Source organism: Cavia porcellus, unplaced genomic scaffold (genome assembly GCF_034190915.1).
Source record: "Cavia porcellus strain 051 isolate PalLab524CR breed Dunkin Hartley unplaced genomic scaffold, mCavPor4.1 scaffold_15, whole genome shotgun sequence".
Classification (NCBI taxonomy): Eukaryota; Metazoa; Chordata; class Mammalia; order Rodentia; family Caviidae; genus Cavia; species Cavia porcellus.
In genome coordinates, this window is record NW_026947498.1 from 58983821 (window position 1) to 58995629 (window position 11809).

Below are 11809 nucleotides of genomic sequence, written 5' to 3' on the forward strand. Positions count from 1 at the left end.
GGAATATCACTTGAAACACAGAAATATAGGAAAATGACAAAACAAAAGACCAAAATGCAATCTCAAACCTCCAGCCCATCCCAAGAAAGCCCAGGAGCCATGTACATAGAAGAAAATATATGCCATACACCTGAAATACCTGAAATAATAGCAACTGAAATAAAGCAGCAACTTTGGGAAGCTTTAAAGGAATTCAAACTAGAAATAATCTCCCAAGTAAAAGAAGAATTGATAAAAGAAATGAAAGAGATGCTGAACACATCTAAAGAAGACACAGTTTAAAAATTAGAGGAACAAAACAAAAAGATAGAATCTCTGGATGAACAATATAGGAAACAAACAGAATACATGAAGCAGATTCAAAGAGATATACAGGGAATCAAAAATTCCATTGAAAGTTGTCAAAACTGCCTCAATAAAAGTGGAGATAGAATTTCAGACCTTGAAGACAAGATTGCAGCTAGTGAACAGGAAAGGAAAGATATTTTAAAAACACAAGAAAGCAGGAAATAACAATTCAACAGCTGCAAGATGATTCAAACAAAAATAACATAAGATTGATAGAGATAAATGAAAAAGAAGAGGACAAATGATATCAAGAGGCTATTTACAGATGTAATAACTGAAAATTTCCCAAGCACGAGGATGGAAACTGACATTCAGATCAGTGAAGCATATAGAACTCAAAATAGCCATAATCAAAATAAAATCACACCCAGATATATAATAATCACCATCCCAGAAGTCCACATTAAGAATAGAATATTAAAAGCTGTTAGAGACAAAAGACAGATCACCTATCAGAAATCACAACAGACTTCTCAACACAAACAATGAAGTCAAGAAGAGCATGGAGTGAAGTACTTCAGATCCTAAAGAAATAATATTTCAAACCTAGACTGATGTATTCTGTAAAACTGCCCTTCAAAATGGATAGAGAAATAAGATACTTCCATGACAAAGAACAGCTGAAGAACTTCATGACCAACAAGCCAACCCCGCAAAGAATACTGAAAGACAATCTAGATACACATAGGAAAAAACCACTAAGCAAAGCAGACAAACAGAATGGAAAGATAAAGATGCAACAGCAGAAAGATAACGTATCAACAATAAACCAGTACATAGGCATTAATGTAAATGGTCTCAATTCACCAATTAAAAGAAACAGACTGGCAGAACGGATCAAGAAACAACATGCAACCATATGCTATCTACAAGAAACCCATCTAACCCAAAAGGAAATGTACAGACTGAAAGTCAAAGGATGGAAAACAATACTTCATGCAAAAGGAACCCCCCAAAAAAGTAGGGATAGCTATTCTGTTTGCAGACAATGTGAACTGCAAACTAAGAATAATCCAAAAAGATAAAGAAGGTCACTACACACTGAAAGGATTTTGTGCCCTGGATGGGAAGCTGCAGTAGTGGGAGGCTGGGAGGCAGAACCAAGAGGCTCTATCTTGAGGGCATCTTCCCCACCACTAAGCCCTACCTGTGGTGCAAAATGAATTCCACTGTGCTACCTGTGCATCAGGCCTGTGCCCCTTAGACTCCACCCCAAACCTAGGCTACATGTATGCCCCCACAACATGTGTCAGGCAGAGAGAATACCAGACCCCAGAGATCATGGACCCTCTCCACATTCTTAAAATAAAGGCCACTTTTATTTCATACTTCTTACCTTTTTAGCAGAGCCAAAAATTTTGTCACACACTAGTTAGGGGAAGACTTCAAGAGGAAGAGATAACAATCTTAAATATATATACACCAAATTCCAGAGCACCCAGGTGCACAAAGCAAGTATTAATAGAAATGAAAAAGCAAATAAGCAATAACACAATTATAACAGGATACCTTAACACATCATTGACATCAAGGAATAGATCAACCAAACAGAAAATCAGCAAAGAAATAACAGAACTGAATCAAGCATGTGAACAAATGGACTTGATAGACATATAAAGAGTGTTCCATCCAACAACATCAGAACATACATTCTTCTCAGCTATACATGGGACATTCTCTAAAATAGACCATATACTAGCTCATAGAACATATTTAAGTAAATGCAAAAGAGTTAAAATTATCCCATGCAAGTTATCAGATCATAGCACTATGAAACTAGAAATTAATGATAAAAGTAACTGCAAAAACCACACAAACACATGGAAATTGAGTAATACACTCTTGAGCAATCAGTGGGTCACAGGGGAAAATAAAGAAGAAATTAAACAATACCTACAAGCAAACAAAAATACAACTTACCGGAATCTGTGGGATGCAATGAAAGCAGTCCTCAGAGGAAAATTTATTGCACTGACTTCCCACATCAGGAAAACAGAATGAATACAAATAAATAACTTGATGTTACACCTCAAACACCTAGAAAAAGAAGAGCAAGTCAAGCCCAAAGCCAAAAGAAGGGAGGAAATTATAAAAACCAGAGCAGAAATTAATGCAATAGAGACTAAGAAAACAATTCAAATAATCAATGAATCAAAGAGTTGGTTCTTCAAAAGAATAAATAAAATTGATAAGCCTCTAGCCAACCTTATTTTAAAAAGGGAAGAAAAACTCAAATTCAAGCAATAAGGAATGAAAAAGGTGAAATCACTACAGACTCTGTGGAAATACAGAAGATCATCAACACCTATTTCAAAAACCTCTACTCTTATAGGTTCCATAACACAGAAGAAATGGACAGATTCCTAGAAACATACTGAATTATCAAAGCCGGGTCAAGAAGTTGTAAAACTGCTGAATAACTCAATTTCTATTAATGAAATTGAACATGTAATTAAATCCTGACCTACAAAGAAGAAAGCCCAGGCCCAGATGGATTCACTGTGGAATTATACAAGAAATATAAAGAAGACTTATTGCAGACACTCCTCAAACTCTTCAATGAAATTAAAAGGGAAGTAATTCTTCCTAAGTCATTTCTGGAAGCAAATATTATTCTAGAACCAAAACCTGAGAAAGACCCAACTAAAAAAGAGAACTACAGGCCAATCTCCCTAATGAACATAGATGCAAAAATCCTCAATAAAATATTGGCAAACAGTGAATCCTCAAGAAGATTACACCCCACGACCAAGTGGGATTCATCCCAGGCATACAGGGATGGTTCAAGCACATGTAAATCAATAAATGTAATCCACCATATCAATAGAGCCAAAAGTAAGAATCACATGATCATTTCTATAAAAGCAGAAAAAGCTTTTGATAAGGTCCAACACTCATTCATGATGAGAACCTTACAGAAAATCGGAATAGATGGTCTTTACCTCAATATGATAAAGGCCATATATGACAAACCAACAGCCAGCATCATATTAAATGGCCAAAAGCTGAAGGTCTTTACCTTAAAATCAGGCACAAGACAAGGATGTCCCTTATCACTACTCCTGTTCAACATAGTACTGGAAATACTAGCCAGAGCAATTAGACAAGAGAGAGAAATAAAAGGGGTAAAGACAGGAAAAGAGGCAGTTAAACTATTATTTGCAGATGACACGATACTCTACATAGAAGACCCTCAGAACTCCAATGAAAGACTCCTAGATATAACAAATAAATTCAGCAATGTAGCTGGATACAAAGCCAATACTCAAAAATCAATAGCACTCTTACCCACTAACAACAAAACCACTGAGAGACAAATAAAAGAAGCCACACCCTTCACACTAGCATCCAAAAAAATTAAATACTTAGGAATTAATCTCATGAAAGAAGTAAAAGATCTATGCAGTGAAAAGTATAATACCCTGAAAAAAGAAATCAAAGAGGATCTCAGAAAATGGAAAGTCATCTCTTGTTCACGGATAAGATGAATAAATATTGTGAAAATAGCCATTTTCCCAAAACTGTTATACAGATTCAATGCAATTCCAATAAAATTCCCATCAACATACCTCATAAACCTAGAGAAATCACTCCTAAAATTCATCAGGAACCAGAAGAGACCTAGAATAGCAAAGACAGTTCTAAGCAGCAATAGTAAGACAGGAGGCATCACAATCCCTGACTTGAAGTTATACTACAAAGCAACTATAGTAAAATCAACATGGTACTGGAATCAAAACAGAGCCAAAGATCAATGGAATGGATTAGGAGATAGAGCCACAACTACAAACACACTTGACCATATTATCTTTGATAAACATGTTCACTGGAAGAATGACAGTCTCTTTAATAAATGGTGCTGGAAAAACTGGCTCTCCATATGCCAAAAACTAAAACTAGACCCATGCCTATCACCATGTACTAAACTAAAATCTAAATGGATCAAAGATCTCAATATTAGAACAGAAACTCTAAATCTGTTGGAAGACAAATTAGGTAAAAATCTTGAAGACATAGAGGTAGGTAGAAAATTCATGAACAGGAATCAAACCACATGGGAAATACTTCCCAGAATCAACAACTGGGATCACATCTTATTAAAAAGTTTCTGCATATCAAAAGAAATCTCCAGCATAGTATAAAGTGTAAAAAGTGTAAAACTTTATTTAATAGTTTCTGCATATCAAAAGACATCTCTAGCATAGTGTAAAATTTTTTCCCACAAACTGGGAAAAAATCTCAGTGAACTGTCCCTCAGACAAAGGACTTCTGTCTAAAACATATAAAGAATAAAAAAAAATCAGACCCCTGAATTTCAAAGACCCAATCCAAAAATGGGCATCTGAGATAAATACACAGTTCTCAGATGTAGAAATACAAATGGTAAATAAATACATGAAGAAATGTTCATCATTAGTCATTTGAGAAATGCAAATTAAAACCACACTGAGATTCCATCTCATTCCCAAAAGAATGGCCAGGATCAAGAAAACTACCAACAACAAATGCTGGAGAGGCTGTGGGGGAAAAGGAACTCTCCTGCACTGTTGGTGGGAGTGTAGACTGGTGCAGCCACTGTGAAGGTCAGTCTGGAAATTTCTCAAAAAGCTGGGATTGGAAGTCCCATTTGATCCAGCTATTCCACTTCTAGGCATATTCCCAAAAGAACTGAAAACAGTGATATATTTGCACCTATGTTTATAGCAACACAATTTGTAATATCCAGATCTTGGGGACGACTCTAAGTGTCCATCAACTGAGGAATGGATAAAAAGATGTGGTATTTTTATACAATGGAGTACTACTTAGCTGTAAAGAATGATCACATTGAGATCTTTATAAATAATGGATGCAACTTGAGACCACACTCATAAGCTAAATAAATCAAACACACATGTATAAATACCGTATAGTCTCCCTAGTGTAAGAAACGGTAAGAATATATAAGATTTTATGGTAGTCATGATTCCCCAATACAATGCTTTGAAGCCTTATAATATTTTCATTCATTAGTTGTAATGGTTTTGTCCTGGTTTTTTGATTTTATTATCTGTGATTGTATGAACAGCTATTCTGAAGAAAATAAGACATGTATAATAGCCAGTGCTGATTTAATATCACCTTGCTTTGAAGTTCTACCATGCTTTTGTTCTTTTGTTTTCATTGGTTCTATCATGTTGTACCTTATTGGATTTTATATTATGTGTGATAGTATAAACAAATTTTCTATGTAAAATGAGATCATATAGTAGCCATTGTTCATTTTCTGTTATTTGGTTCTGAATACCCTGTAATACTTTCATTCTCTTGAATGGTTTGATACTATTGTATATGAAGTTATGCTCAACTACTTCAAAGAAAGAGACATTATGGTAGCTATTGTTAATTATGGGTTGTCCTGTGGTAAAATACTGTGTTGCTTACATTGTTCTTTTCTGATCTGCTTTGTTATGTCCTCTTTTGTCTTAATCTCTTTAAAATAAAAAATGTTTAAAAGAAGAAATAAAAATGGACAAAAGACTTAAACATTTAACACAACAATATATACAAATGGCAAATTAACATGAAAAAACAGTGTCAACTAAAACTAAGCTAAAACTGTATGAAATATCACTACATAATACTAAAATGGCTGAAATTGAAAAACCAAGTTTCAGTGAAGGTATTGAACAACTGGAATTCCACACTGGTGGAAATGTAAGTTGGCACAGTCATTTGAAAAATAGTTTGACAATTTATTAAAAAGTTCCTTAAAAATACATCTATCAAATGATCTAGGCATTCCATTACCAGAAATTAAGACATATGCCTCCATAATGACTTCCATATTAATCCTCATAGCTGCTTTATTTTTGAAAACTCTCATCTAGAAGCAACCCAAACATGTATTGAAAAGTGAAAAGTGTTGGTGTAGTCATACAGAGGAATACTATTCATCAAGAAAATGAATGGAATTTTGATATAAGCAAAAATAAGTAAATTTGAAAAATAATTATACTGAGTGAAAGAATCCATGTCAAAATATTATCAATATTATACAATTTATTTTAATAAAAGATAAATTGAGGATCATTAAAATATTAAAGAGTTTTTCAGCAAATAGTGATCCATGTATCTCTTAAAGGGCCATGGGGAGAAGATTTTTCAAGAACTACCTCACAAGCAATACAAAAACAAAGCTAAACAAAATAAATTGATTTATCAAAGAGAAGCAATATTCTTATCAAGTTTACTTCAATGAAAAGTTATTATAATTCTAATATTGAATATTGTAATCCAATTGTAGCCCCTTGTCTAATCTTTCTCATAATTGAGAAAGCTATATTTATAATCCCATTGAAACATTATTGTAATCCTAGCAAGTTAATTCCAATCTACCATCTCCAATGCAACCCACAGCAAGAGCAAAGACACAAAGACATATTCAAAGTTAACAGCAGCCAACGAGTAAGCCAGATCCAGTGAGGATATACAGACAAAGGCCTCAATCCAAAGCCACTCCCAGAAGTTATTATCTTGTGGAGAAGGGAGGGGCTTGAGGATGAGTGACAGGGAAAATGGCCGGAGTTACATGAGGAAGTTTAGCTGACTAACCAGCTGGTGAGAAAAGCATCTTTGCAATATGCAGGGAGAACAGTAGGGTCCCAGCTGAGGTTCATCCTATAGACAGGTGGATCTGGTGGCCTACAACAGTCTGAAGCTGCAGTAACAATAGTAACTATGAGTTGGTTTACATTCATACTCCTAGGTTAGCCAAGCTAGGCTTAATATAGGACTCATGCAACAATCCCTGCAAGAATTCAGGTGACTGGGCCCTCCCCTACACTGTAGGACCCAGCCATTTAGTGAACATCAGCCACACAGTAGGACCCTAAGACACACACGAGGGGATGTTAAGACTAGCAGTATTGAAAAGACCAAAATATTAACTCAAAGAGGTGAAAATGACAAAATGAAAAAGCAAAATGCAATCTCAAACACCCAGTTCATCAGGAACAAGTACAGGAGACACTGAAATAGAGGACACTGGAAGTCATACACCTGAAATTTCTGTAAATATAGCAAGTGAAATAAAGAAACAAATCCATGAGAGTATAGAGGAAAACAGATTACATCTAATCTCTTAGGTAAAGAAAGAAGTGACAACCTTAATAAAGGGGTTGCTCAGCATAGTAACAGAAGACAGATTTTAAAAAAGTATAGGAGCATGGGGAAATGATGGAAACCTTGAATGAACATATATGAAACAAATTTGATGACATATCCAGGAAATTAAAATTTTCATTGAAAGATTTTGAAGCTGCTTGAATTAAACTGAAGACAGACTTTCAGACCTTGAAGACAGAATCACAGCTACTGATCATGAAAGGAAAGAACTTTTTAAAAAATAATAAGGTTGAAATAACAATTCAAAGCTTCAAAATGGTGCAAAGAAAAACAATATATGATGATAGGTTATTAAAGTCATTGAAACTGAATAAATGTGCAGGGTTGCAGCATGACCCAGGCATGGCTGAACTGAGAATGAAGAGACACCTCAGGGGGCAAGATAGGCCACACCTGAGGCTACCTGGAGACTTTCTGAATGGTTTTCCATAATTAGCATCACCTGTTGCTCACAAGGGTCCTTGAACCCCTCCTAAAATCCTGCTCAGGTATCCTGCATTTTCTACTCAAATTTTTCCTTGTTTTGAATAAATACACACTGCCCAGAGACAGTCAGTGGATCAGCTATCAGAATTATGAACTCTGCAGAGGACATTAGTTCCCCTGGAGCCCTAAAGATCATGCCACTTGTCTCATTCTTTTGGGTCTTTGCCATGCACTTATTGGAGAATTGAAGATATAGACACAGACTCCACAATAGGTGTCAATGAAAATTCAGGAGTCAATGTAAATGACATTAAAACAAACTATTTGCACAAGTAATAGTAGAAAATGTCCCAAGTATGGGAAATGAATCTGATAGACAGATAAGTGAGATGTATAAGAACTCCAAACAGTCATAACCAAAATAAATCTTTACCCAGACATAATAATAATCAAGATCTCTGAAATTCAGCATAGTAACAAAATACTAAAAGCTATTAGACAAAAGACATAGCTCACCTATCAAGGAAAACCTATTAGAATCATGACAGACTTCTTAACACAAATCATCAAGTCAAGAAAATCCTGGAGTAAAGTATTGGAAGCCCTGAAAGAAAACAAATTTCAGCCCAGATTGACATACACTGCAAAGCTTTCTTTGAAAATTAATGAAGAAATAAGATATTTCCATGACAAAGAACAACTGAAGAAATTCATGTCCACCAAACCAACCCTAGAAAGAGTATTAAAAGACAAACTAGAGAGAGATAAAAATGACTACAATTCCCAGAACAACAGAAAGAAACCACCAGACTGGGCAAGCAATTAAACAAGAGAGAAAAGCAGGGAAACAACAACAGGAAAATTACACAACAAAGTTAGGCCAGTACATATCAGTTATAAACATTAATGTAAATGGCCTCAATTCACCAATTAAAAGAAATGGATTGACAGAATGTATCAAGAAACAACACCCAACAATATGCTGTATACAAGAAACACATGTGACTCAAAAGGAAACTCACAGACTGAAAGTCAAAGGGTGGAAAACAATATTCCATGCACAGGAATTCAGAAAAAAGCAAGGGTAGCTATTATGTTTGCAGACAATGTAAACTGCTAATCAAAAGAGATAAAGACGGTCACTACATACTATTTTAAGGGAAAACTTCAAGAGGAAGAGATAACAATCATTAAATATATATGCACAAAATACAAGAGCACCCAATTGCATAAGGTAAATATTAATGGACATGGAAAATCAAATAAACAATAACATGATTGAAACAGAGGACCATAATGCTTCATTGTCACAAAGACATAGATCAACTAGGCAAAAAATCAGCAAAGAAATAACAGAACTGAACTAAACTTTTGAACAAACACATTTAGTAAATGTTTACAGAGTGTTTCACCCAACATCAGAATACACATTCTTCTTAGTTGTTCATGGCATTTTCTCAAAAATGGACCATATAATAGCCTATAGGACATGCTTAAGTAAATGAAAAGGAATTGAAATTATCCCTTGCATATTATCTGACCACAGTGCAATGAAATTGGAAATTAATGATAAAAAGAAACTACAAAAACTTCAAAAACACATGGAAATTAAATAACACCTTTCTGAATAACCAATGGGTCACAGATGAAACTAAAAGAGAAAATAATAATATCTGTAATCAAAATGCAAATACAACTTACAGGAACCCACCTGATGCAATGAAAGCAGTCCTCTGAAGAAATTTATAATGATAAATTATCACATCAATAAAACGTAACAGGAACAAGTAGACAACCTAATGTTGTACTTCAAGCTACTAGAAAAAAGAGAAAGTCAAATTCAGAGGCCAAAAGAGAGGAAATTATAAAAATCAGAGGAGAAGTTAACACAATTGAGACTAAGAAAACAATACAAAGAATTAAAAAATTGAAGAGTTGGTTCTTTGAAAGAATAAATGAACTTAATGAAACCCTCACTAATCTTATCAAAAAAAAGAGAGAAAAAATTCAAATTCATGTAATGGAGAATGAAAAGAGTGAAATCATTACAGAGCTTGTGAAAATTCTGAAGATCATCAACACTTACTTTGAAAACATTTACCCACATAGGATGAAAAACACAGAAGAAATTAACAGATTCCTAGAAATATATGAATTACCAAAGCTGGACCAAGAACATATAAAAATTCTGAATATTCCAATATCAATTAATGAAATTCAAAATGTAATTAAAACTTAGCAACAAAGACAAGCCCAGTTCCTAGTGGATTCACAGCTAAATTCCACAAGAAATTTAAAGAAGACTTAATGCCAAAGACCCAACTAAAAAAGAGAACTATAGACCGATCTCCCTAATGAACACAGATGCAAAAATCCTCAATAAAATATTGGCAAATAGGATCCAGCAAATCATCAAGAAGATTATACACCATGACCAAGTGGGATTCATCCCAGGAATGCAAGGATGGTTCAACATACGCAAATCAATAAATGTAATCCACCATATCAATAAAGCCAAAAATAAGAATCACATGATCATTTCTATAGATGCAGAAAAAGCCTTCGATAAGGTCCAACATTTATTCATGATAAAAACTCTACAGAAAATTGGAATAGATGGTCTTTACCTCAATATAATAAAGGCCATTTATGACAAACCAACAGCCAGCATCATACTAAATGGCCAAAAATTGAAAGCCTTTACTTTAAAATCAGGCACAAGACAAGGATGTCCTTTATCACCACTCCTATTTAATATAGTACTGGAAGTACTAGCCAGAGCAATTAGGCAAGAAAGAGAAATAAAAGGGGTAAAGATAGGAAAAAAAGAAGTTAAGTTGTCATTGTTTGCAGACGACATGATACTCTACATAGAAGACCCCCTAAGCTCCATTGAAAGACTCTTAGATACAATAAATAAATTCAGTAATGTGGCTGGATACAAAATCAATACTCAGAAATCAATAGCATTCCTATACACAAACAACAAAACCACAGAGAGGGAAATGAGGGAAACTGGACTATTCACATTAGCAAGCAAAAAAATGAAATATTTAGGAATTACTCTTACGAAAGAAGTGAAAGACTTATACAGTGAAAACTATATTACACTGAAAAAGGAAATTGAAGATGATCTCAGAAAATGGAAAGACATCCCTTGCTCATGGATAGGAAGAACAAACATTGTGAAGATGGCCATTCTCCCAAAACTCTTATACAGATTCAATGCAATCTCAATAGAAATACCATCAACATACCTTATAGATCTAGAGAAATCACTCCTAAATTTCATCTGGAACCAGAAGAGACCTAGAATCGCAAAAGCAATTCTAAGCAGCAAAGACAAAGCAGGAGGCATCACAATCCCTGACCTGAAATTATACTACAAAGCAACAGTAGTAAAATCAACATGGTATTGGAATCAAAACAGAGCTGAAGATCAATGGAATAGATTAGAAGATACAACCACAACTACAAACACACTCAACCACCTAATCTTCGATAAAGGAGCCAAGCAGGTTCACTGGAAGAACGACAGTCTCTTTAATAAATGGTGCTGGAAAAACTGGCTTTCCATTTGCCGAAAACTAAAGCTAGACCCATGTCTATCACCATGTACTAAATTAAAATCTAAATGGGTCAAAGATCTGAATATTAAAACAGAAACGCTAAATCTATTGGAAGACAAATTGGGTAGAAACCTTGGAGACATAGGAGTAGGTAGAGAATTCATGAATAGGACTCAAACTGCATGGGAAATACTTCCCAGAATCAATAACTGGGACCACTTCTTATTAAAAAGTTTTTGCATGTCAAAAGAAATCTCCAGCATAGTGAAAAGAAAACCCACAAACTGGGAAAAGATTTT